The sequence below is a fragment of the Macaca nemestrina genome, chromosome X (assembly GCF_043159975.1).
Source record: "Macaca nemestrina isolate mMacNem1 chromosome X, mMacNem.hap1, whole genome shotgun sequence".
Taxonomy (NCBI): Eukaryota; Metazoa; Chordata; class Mammalia; order Primates; family Cercopithecidae; genus Macaca; species Macaca nemestrina.
The window spans coordinates 159419236-159430200 of NC_092145.1; positions in this window are offsets into that span (position 1 = coordinate 159419236).

A 10965-nucleotide genomic window follows, 5' to 3' on the forward strand; every position below is an offset into this window, starting at 1 on the left:
GCCGTAGGAAATGAGAAAGAAATTAAATTTCCCCGCACTCGCGCCCCGGAAAACCATTTAAATTTTTCATGGAAACTAAATTGTCCCCAGACAAATAGCCCCCTGATTCTATGAAAATAGACTGCCGGGGTTGCGGGACAGAAATAAATTTGTGTCACTCCGGATATGCCTTTCTCTGTAATGTCATTCACGGCCGCCCGGTAAATCAGACGCCGGCCGGAACACAATGGCCAGGAACGGGGCCCCTGTCGGCTTCCAGGGGGTTGAAAGGAGGAGTGGGGCTGGTGGGGGGTGGATGGAGCGTTTCAGTCGCTTCGCCCCCTCCTTTCCCAGGGCACGGAGGCGTTCTCGTCACCCTGTTATTAATTTGCCGGCTGAGGTTTTACATTCATGAGGCCAAGATTGAAATGTAAATGATCCTGGAAACAGACACACACAGACACACACACACACTCATCAGCGGTAACCAGGGCCCAGGCCACGGTGTCAGACGCTCCGGAAGGAACAGGGAAAGAGTGACGGCTCAGGGACCAGCGCCCTGATCATCCATCATCGGGCTGGGAGACGATAAATACAGTCGCTCCCGGCCGGGCGGGGGTGGGGGGTGGAAGACACGGTGATGAGAGGGCCCGGGGGTTCCGAGGACCGTGTGGCTACCTGTTGTCCTGCACGAAATCCACCTTGTCTCTGGCATTCGACGTGCCAGTATCTCAACGGGGCCTTTTTTTTTTCTTTTTCAATCTTGGCCGGGTGCGGCGGCTCGCACCTGTCATCCCAGCCCTTCGAGAGGCTGAGGCGGGCGGATCACCTGAGGTCAGGAGTTCGAGACCAGCCTGGCCCACATGGTGAAACCCCGTCTCTACTGAAAATACAAACATTAGCCGGGCGTGGTGGCAGGTGCCTGTCGTCCCAGGTAGTCCGGAAACTGAGATAAGGACAATCGCTTGAACCGGGGAGGCGGAGGTTGCCGTGAGCCGATATCGCGCCACCGCACTCCAGCCTGGGCCGCAGACCGAGGCTGTCTCAAAAAAAAAAAAAAAAAAAAACTGCCACGTTTTGTTTTTTTAATCTCAATTTATCTCCTCCCCGAGTCCCCCGGGGGCCCCCGTTTGGAGGTTTTGGAGGCGTGGCAGCTGAGTCTCCGTGCCGACAGATGGAGGCCCACCCGGCTCGCCTTGGGGAAACAGGCCAGAGAGTTCACTGGCTGAGTCCCCCCCCAGGGGCCTCCACGGCTCACTAATGGTTTTTACGTTTTAATTGAGCGGCTCAGACTGTGTGTTGAAAAGCAAACAAAAGGCCCAGAAGGGTTGATCCGAAGCATTGAGTGACTGGCTGGTCAGGTTGCAGGAGGGACTTAGGATCTCGGTGACTGGCTGGTCAGGTTACAGGAGGGACTCAGGATCTGAGGGACTGGCTGGTCAGGTTGCAGGAGGGACTCAGGATCTGAGGGACTGACTGGTCAGGTTACAGGAGGGACTGAGGATCTGAGGGACTGGCTGGTCAGGTTGCAGGAGGGACTCAGGATCTGAGTGACTGGCTGGTCAGGTTGCAGGAGGGACTCAGGATCTGAGTGACTGGCTGGTCAGGTTGCAGGAGGGACTGTGGGATCTGAGGGACTGGCTGGTCAGGTTGCAGGACGGACTGTGGGATCTGAGGGACTGCGGGATCTGAGTGACTGGCTGATCAGGTTGCAGGAGGGACTCAGGATCTGAGGGACTGGCTGGTCAGGTTGCAGGAGGGACTCAGGATCTGAGGGACTGGCTGGTCAGGTTGCAGGAGGGACTGTGGGATCTGAGGGACTGGCTGGTCAGGTTGCAGGACGGACTCAGGATCTGAGTGACTGGCTGGTCAGGTTGCAGGAGGGACTCAGGATCTGAGGGACTGGCTGGTCAGGTTGCAGGAGGGACTCAGGATCTGAGTGACTGGCTGGTCAGGTTGCAGGACGGACTCAGGATCTGAGTGACTGGCTGGTCAGGTTGCAGGAGGGACTCAGGATCTGAGGGACTGGCTGGTCAGGTTGCAGGAGCGACTCAGGATCTGAGTGACTGGCTGGTCAGGTTACAGGAGGGACTCAGGATCTGAGGGACTGGCTGGTCAGGTTACAGGAGGGACTGAGGATCTGAGGGACTGGCTGGTCAGGTTGCAGGAGGGACTCAGGATCTGAGGGACTGGCTGGTCAGGTTGCAGGAGGGACTCAGGATCTGAGGGACTGGCTGGTCAGGTTACAGGAGGGACTGAGGATCTGAGGGACTGGCTGGTCAGGTTGCAGGAGGGACTCAGGATCTGAGTGACTGGCTGGTCAGGTTGCAGGAGGGACTCAGGATCTGAGGGACTGGCTGGTCAGGTTGCAGGAGGGACTGAGGATCTGAGGGACTGGCTGGTCAGGTTGCAGGAGGGACTCAGGATCTGAGGGACTGGCTGGTCAGGTTGCAGGAGGGACTCAGGATCTGAGGGACTGGCTGGTCAGGTTGCAGGAGGGACTGAGGATCTGAGGGACTGGCTGGTCAGGTTGCAGGAGGGACTGTGGGATCTGAGGGACTGGCTGGTCAGGTTGCAGGAGGGACTCAGGATCTGAGGGACTGGCTGGTCAGGTTACAGGAGGGACTCAGGATCTGAGGGACTGGCTGGTCAGGTTACAGGAGGGACTCAGGATCTGAGGGACTGGCTGGTCAGGTTACAGGAGGGACTGAGGATCTGAGGGACTGGCTGGTCAGGTTGCAGGAGGGACTCAGGATCTGAGTGACTGGCTGGTCAGGTTGCAGGAGGGACTCAGGATCTGAGGGACTGGCTGGTCAGGTTGCAGGAGGGACTCAGGATCTGAGGGACTGGCTGGTCAGGTTACAGGAGGGACTCAGGATCTGAGTGACTGGCTGGTCAGGTTGCAGGAGGGACTCAGGATCTGAGGGACTGGCTGGTCAGGTTACAGGAGGGACTCAGGATCTGAGGGATTGGCTGGTCAGGTTACAGGAGGGACTGTGGGATCTGAGTGACTGGCTGGTCAGGTTGCAGGAGGGACTCAGGATCTGAGTGACTGGCTGGTCAGGTTGCAGGAGGGACTCAGGATCTGAGGGACTGGCTGGTCAGGTTGCAGGAGGGACTGAGGATCTGAGGGACTCGCTGGTCAGGTTGCAGGAGGGACTCAGGATCTGAGTGACTGGCTGGTCAGGTTGCAGGAGGGACTCAGGATCTGAGGGACTGGCTGGTCAGGTTGCAGGAGGGACTGAGGATCTGAGTGACTGGCTGGTCAGGTTACAGGAGGGACTGAGGATCTGAGGGACTGGCTGGTCAGGTTACAGGAGGGACTCAGGATCTGAGGGACTGGCTGGTCAGGTTGCAGGAGGGACTCAGGATCTGAGTGACTGGTTGGTCAGGTTGCAGGAGGGACTCAGGATCTGAGGGACTGGCTGGTCAGGTTGCAGGAGGGACTCAGGATCTGAGGGACTGGCTGGTCAGGTTGCAGGAGGGACTGAGGATCTGAGTGACTGGCTGGTCAGGTTGCAGGAGGGACTCAGGATCTGAGGGACTGGCTGGTCAGGTTACAGGAGGGACTGAGGATCTGAGTGACTGGCTGGTCAGGTTGCAGGAGGGACTCAGGATCTGAGGGACTGGCTGGTCAGGTTGCAGGAGGGACTCAGGATCTGAGGGACTGGCTGGTCAGGTTGCAGGAGGGACTCAGGATCTGAGGGACTGGCTGGTCATGGATGTCCAGTGGGTTCAGGGGAGATACCCACCGCCTTCAGAATTTGGGGCTCGGTGTTACCTCAAGGATACAACTTGCCTTTGAGGTTCCTCCGGGGGAAGTGGGCAGACACTGCCCTTCAGGCCCCAACCGTTCTCCGTTCCCGGAGGCTGAAGATCCATCTCCACGCCCACACGGAAGCCTCGTGTCTCCATCTCTCGCCCGTTAGCGTGTTCGGCCCTGTTGTTACAAGGAAAGGGTCCCGATCCAGACCCTAAGACAACGTTCTTGGATCTTGTGCAAGAAAGACTTCAGGGCGCGTCCGCCGTGCAAAGTGAAAGCAAGTTTATTAAGAAAGTGATCTGGGGCCGGGCGCGGTGGCTCACGCCTGTCATCCCGGCACTTTGGGGGGCCGAGGCGGGTGGATCTCCTGAGGTCAGGAGTTCGAGGCCAGCCTGGCCAACGTGGTGAAACTTGGTCTCTATTAAAAATAGAAAAATGAGCTGGACTTGGTGGCAGGTGCCTGTCATCCCAGCTACTCGGGAGGCTGAGGCAGGAGAATCGCTTGAATCTGGGAGGCGGAGGTTGCAGTGAGCTGAGATCCGGCCACTGCACTCCAGCCTGGGTGATAGAGCGAGACTCTGTCTCAAAAAAAAAAAAAAAAAGGAAAGTAAATTGGTAAAAGAACAGCTACTCCCTAGACAGAGTAGGCAGGTGCAATATTTGTTTATATATAGGTTCAAAAAAGGTCATGAGGACACCTGCTACAAGGGTTTGTGAGAAAGGATTAATTTTCTCGATTACTATATTTTACAAGAATCAATATCATTATGTTTAAAGCAAAATCAGGAATGCCTTCCTTCTTCAGATACTGAGATATCTGGACAGTCCCCAGTCGGGATCTGTTTAGTAAACATGATTAATTTATTCCCCCTTTTTTTTTTTTTTTTTGCTTTTTTGTTTTTTTGAGACGGAGTCTCGCTCTGTCTCCCAGGCTGGAGTGCGGTGGTGCGATCTCGGCTCACTGCAACCTCCGCCTCCCGGGTTCACGCCATTCTCCTGCCTCAGCCTCCCGAGTAGCTGGGACTACAGGCACCTGCCACCGTGGACTGGTTATTTTTTGTATTTTTAGTAGAGACGGGGTTTCACCATGTTGGCCAGGCTGGTCTTGAACTCTTGACTTTGTGATCCACCTGCCTCGGCCTCCCAAAGTGCTGGGATGACAGGTGTGAGCCACCGCGCCCGGCCTAATTTGTTCTCTTAACCATAAATATCTACAGGCCAGAAACATCTGATTTAACTTGCTGGTAGCCAGCAAGCCCGAGCCTCATGTTCCGAGCCCTCACTCAACACGGAGTCGTTTTGGTTCGAACGTCTCTGACACTATTGCCCTCAATCCTTCTGATTCTGCTCAGAGAAATAACAAAAATGTCTTCCCAATTACTAAAAAGGGGGTTCCCAATAGCCACGAACACACCTGGGCAGATGATGGACCAGGCGGTTTTGTTGTTTTTGTTTGTTTTTGGTTTTTTTTTGAGACGGAGTCTCGTTCTGTCACCCAGGCTGGAGTGCAGAGCCGCGATCTCGGCTCACTGCAACCTCCGCCTTCTGGGTTCACGCCATTCTCCTGCCTCAGCCTCCCGAGTAGCTGGGATGACAGGCGCCCACCTGCACGCCTGGATAATTTTGTATTTTTAGCAGAGACGGGGTTTCACCACGTTGGCCAGGCTGGTCTTGAACTGCTGACCTCAGGTGATCCACCTGCCTCGGCCTCCCAAAGTGCCGGGATGACAGGCGTGAGCTGTGAGTGTATTTTGTGCGACTTAATTGTTCACCTTGAAATGTCAAAGTATGTTTAGGTTCTATACAGTTTGCCACAATTTTAAAAGAAGTCAGTGGCCGGGTGCCTTGGCTCACGCTTATAATCCCAGCACTTTGGGAGGCCGAGGCGGGTGGATCACTTGAGGTCAGGAGTTCGAGACCAGCCCGGCCAACATCGTGAAACCCCATCTCTATTAAAAATACAAAAATTAGCCGGGTGTGGTGGCAGGTGCCTGTTATTCCAGTTGCTCAGGAGGCTGAGGCAGGAGAATGGCTTGAACCCAGGAGGCGGAGGTTGCCGTGAGCCGAGATGGCACCACTGCACTCCAGCCTGGGCGACAGAGCGCGACTCTGTCTCAAAAATAATAATAATAATAATAATAATTAGCCAGGCACGATGGCAGGTGCCTGTCATCCCAGCTACTCAGGAGGCTGAGGCAGGAGAATCATTTGAACCCGGGAGGTGGAGGTTGCAGTGAGCCGAGATCACGCCACTGCACTCCAGCCTGGGCGACACAGTGAAACTCCATCTCCCCTCCCCCCCACACACAAAAAAATCTGTGATCCACACTCACTATTACCCACAACCAGATCCTGACAGTCGGCCCCAGCGTTGCAGAAATAGCACAAGGCACAGACTATATGGAAAGAGGAAGGTTTTTGAGATCCTCTGACTTGCAGGTGCGAGTGTGTTATGGAATAAGAACAGGTGCTTTCTCCCGCCTCCTGGTGACCTACAGGACGTCCTCTGCCAATGCCGTAGCTTGCAGGTCTCCACCCCACGCTGCTCCTGGAGCCCAAGGTCCCTCTCCCGTTCACTGCTCAGTGTAAATCATGCTGCCTGGGTAATCAGCAAACGCGTTCACCGCCCCCCAAAGCCGGGGTGCCCTCATCCCTCCTTCGTCTGCATGCCATTATCTTCACTCCTCGTGTCTCAAAATATCTTTTTAATTGCTTATCAAATAGATAGTTATTGTATCATAAAATCTTCAAAGCCATTTCCCCGGTCCCGTGGAGGGGCCCAGATGAAGTTTCAGATGATGATATATCACAATGGATTATGCTAATCGCCTTGTTAATAGCCGCAACCCTGCTTCCCCCTAAGACCGTTAACAACCCCCCAGCCTCGGACGGACTGGAGGATGTTTTAGATGGCAGAGCCCCAGCAGTTGTCATGACGGGACCGGTAAATAACGGCAGACACTCTGCAAACTCCAGAAATACTCAGTTCAATTATTCATACATTAATCAGAAATACAGTCGTTAAGCAATATCATGACTTCATCCCTCATCGTTTCAGGGATGGGTGATGAGTGACGGCCCTGAGTGTCCAAGGACCCTGCGGTTTCCCCGTGTCCTCTTCTTTGCTTCCCCCTGTGAAAGCTGGATGCCTCGGCCAGAGGGAGTGACTGGCCACAGCTGGGAAACGAGTGAGGGCCTGGGGCCGTCGCTTTGTGTACGTTTTAGCGTAAAAATACAGCTCGCAGGCTCCTCACCCCGGTCTTTCTGAACAGCGGGGTCTGAGATTTCCTACGGATGTAGCTCAGAGTTAGTCTTCAATCCAGTTTATGCAGCGCCTTTTCCCAAAGTGGTGCAAGGGATTTTACATCGTCTGTCTATCTATCCTCTATCTATCTATCTATCTGTCTATCTATCCATTCATCCATCTACGTATCTATCATCTATTATCTATCTCTCTATCTCTCTCTCTATCTGTCTATCCATCCATCTATCTATCTATGTATCCATCCATCCATCCATCCATCTATGTATCTATTATCTATCTATCTATCCATCTATCTATCTATGTATCTATCATCTATTATCTATCTATTTGTCTATCTATCTATCTATCTTCTAACTACCTAAGTGTGTATCTATTACCATTACCTATCTATCTATCTATTACTATCTGTCTATCTATCTATCTCTCTATCTATCTTTATATCTTCTATCTGTCTAAGTATGTGTCTATTACCATCATCTATGTATCTATCTATCTATCTATCTATCTATCTGTCTATCTATCCATCCATCCATCCATCTATGTATCTATCATCTATTATCTATCTACCTATCTTCTATCTACATAAGTATGTATTTATTACTATCTATCTATCTATCTATCTATCTATCTATCTATCTACCTATCTTCTAACTACCTAAGTGTGTATTTATCCATTACCATCAACTATCTATCTATCCATTACTATCTGTCTATCTATCTATCTTCTATCTACCTAAGTATGTATCTATTACCATCATCTATCTATCCATCCATCCATCCATCTATCTATGTATCTATCATCTATTATCTATCTATCTATCTTCTATCTACCTAAGTATGTATCTATTACTATCTATCTATCTATCTATCTATCTATCTATCTATCTATGTATCCATCCATCCATCCATCCATCTATGTATCTATTATCTATCTATCTATCCATCTATCTATCTATGTATCTATCATCTATTATCTATCTATTTGTCTATCTATCTATCTATCTGTCTATCTGTCTTCTAACTACCTAAGTATGTATCTATTACCATCACCTATCTATCTATTACTGTCTATCTATCTATTACTATCTCTATCTATCTATCTATCTATCTATCTATCTATCTATCTATCTATCAACTACCTAAGCGTGTATCTGTTACCATCACCTATCTATCTATTACTGTCTATCTATCTATCTATCCATCCATCCATCCATCCATCCATCTATCTATCTATCCATCTATCTATCATCTATCTATCTATCTATCATCTATCTATCATCTATCTATCTATCTATCTATCTATCTATCTATCTATCTATCTATCTATGTATCTATCTTCTAACTACCTAAGTATGTATCTATCTATTACCATCTATCTATCTATTACTTTCTATCTATTACTATCTATCTATCTGTATCTATCTATCTATCTATCTATCTATCTATCTATCTATCTTCTAACTACCTAAGTGTGTATCTATTACCATTACCTATCTATCTATCTATTACTATCTGTCTATCTATCTATCTCTCTATCTTTATATCTTCTATCTGTCTAAGTATGTGTCTATTACCATCATCTATGTATCTATCTATCTATCTATCTATCTATCTGTCTATCTATCCATCCATCCATCCATCTATGTATCTATCATCTATTATCTATCTACCTATCTTCTATCTACATAAGTATGTATTTATTACTATCTATCTATCTATCTATCTATCTATCTATCTATCTATCTACCTATCTTCTAACTACCTAAGTGTGTATTTATCCATTACCATCAACTATCTATCTATCCATTACTATCTGTCTGTCTATCTATCTATCTTCTATCTACCTAAGTATGTATCTATTACCATCATCTATCTATCCATCCATCCATCCATCTATGTATCTATCATCTATTATCTATCTATCTTCTATCTACATAAGTATGTATCTATTACCATCATCTATCTATCCATCCATCCATCCATCTATGTATCTATCATCTATTATCTATCTATCTTCTATCTACATAAGTATGTATCTATTACTATCTATCTATCTATCTATCTATCATCTATCTACCTATTGTCTATCTATCTGTCTGTGTATCTATCAATCATCTATCTACCTATTAGTATCTATATCTGTCTGTCTGTCTATCTATCTATCTATCTCTCTATCTTTATATCTTCTATCTGTCTAAGTATGTGTCTATTACCATCATCTATCTATCTATCTATCTATCTATCTATCTATCTATCTATCTATCTGTCTATCTATCCATCCATCCATCCATCTATGTATCTATCATCTATTATCTATCTACCTATCTTCTATCTACATAAGTATGTATCTATTACTACCTATCTATCTATCTATCTATCTATCTATCTATCTATCTATCTATCTATCATCTATCTACCTATTGTCTATCTATCTGTCTGTGTATCTATCAATCATCTATCTACCTATTAGTATCTATATCTGTCTGTCTGTCTATCTATCTATCTATCTATCTATCTACCTATCTATCTCCTATCAGTTCTGTCCCTCCAGAGAACCCTGACTAATACATTCTGGTTTCCTGGAAGCTTCCCATGTTCTTCTTCCACAATGTTGTGGGCCCCAAGTCAAAGATAATGTAAGTAGACAGAGGCTGTCCGAAAGGGAACACTGCCCTGTTCATTTTCACAATTTACTTTGCCACAAGGATCAGGTGGCTTTGGGAAGCTATGGATGGGCAGCCTCGTATCCGTTGCTTTGGTAAGAAACGTTTTCTCATGCTAGGACGCTGGAGATGGCTGAATATAGCACCTAGCACGGAAGGCACGACAGATACAACCACACTGATTGCTCACGTCCACGCGCAGACGGGGGAAGAGGGCCCTTCACAGCACGTGCAGACGCCACGAAAGGCAGGTGCAAACAGCATGTGAAATTGCATAAAAAGCAGGATTTGTAGTAACAAGGGGGTGACGTGGTCCTGGTTCCTGCAGAAGAAGGTGACGGGGGCTTGTCTGGACCATTCCACGGGTTTGCAGGGAACTACAACCGCTGCTCAGGGATGAGCAGAAACGGTCCCTGTCCCCCTTGCAAAGCAGGTCTGTTTGGCTAGAGTATCTTAGCCGTGGGAGCAGAGTGTGGGCGAGACTCGTGGCTAGGCTGTGAGGAGTGGGTTTGTAGTAGCCGGAGGGAGAGCAGTGTAGGGACGGAGACGGCCACACCTGCCAGGACTACGGCCTTCAAGGGGAGGGCGAGGCCAGCTCCTGTCATCCGTGTAGGGAGTGACGCAGAGGAACCAATTCCCGGACGGAAGGTGGCGTTTCTGTTCCTGCCACCTTCCTGGGGCTTCCTGTTGACCAAATCCAGGGACACAGGAGTGCCGTGCACACACGGACCCTGTAAGCCGGCCACGGGGCAGGACTGGGGAGGTGACCGTGGGACCGGGAGGAGCCCCGGACACGGAGCAGCGTGTTAAGCTGATGGATCAAGGGCGGATGGACTGATTGATGGTTCATGATGAGACAGCAGGTGAATCAATGGTTCTGAGATGATGTTTAGGGCTGTGTAGCTTCTGTGCTTCATTATGATCCTACAGTGACGGTTGCATATGAGATCGGACACCCGTCCAAACCCAGAGGATGTGCAAGGCCAAGAGGGACCTCAGTGTCCACTACATACAAGGCCAAGAGGGACCTCAGTGTCCACTACATACAAGGCCAAGAGGGACCTCAGTGTCTACTATGTTCAATGCCAAGAGGGACCCCAGTGTCCACTACATACAAGGCCAAGAGGGACCTCAGTGTCTACTATGTTCAATGCCAAGAGGGACCTCAGTGTCCACTACATACAAGGCCAAGAGGGACCTCATCATCAACTACCACCTCTAGTGAACAATAACCAATATGAGTTTATCAATTGTCACCAACATCCTCCCTGAACTCAAGATGTCAACAATAGCAG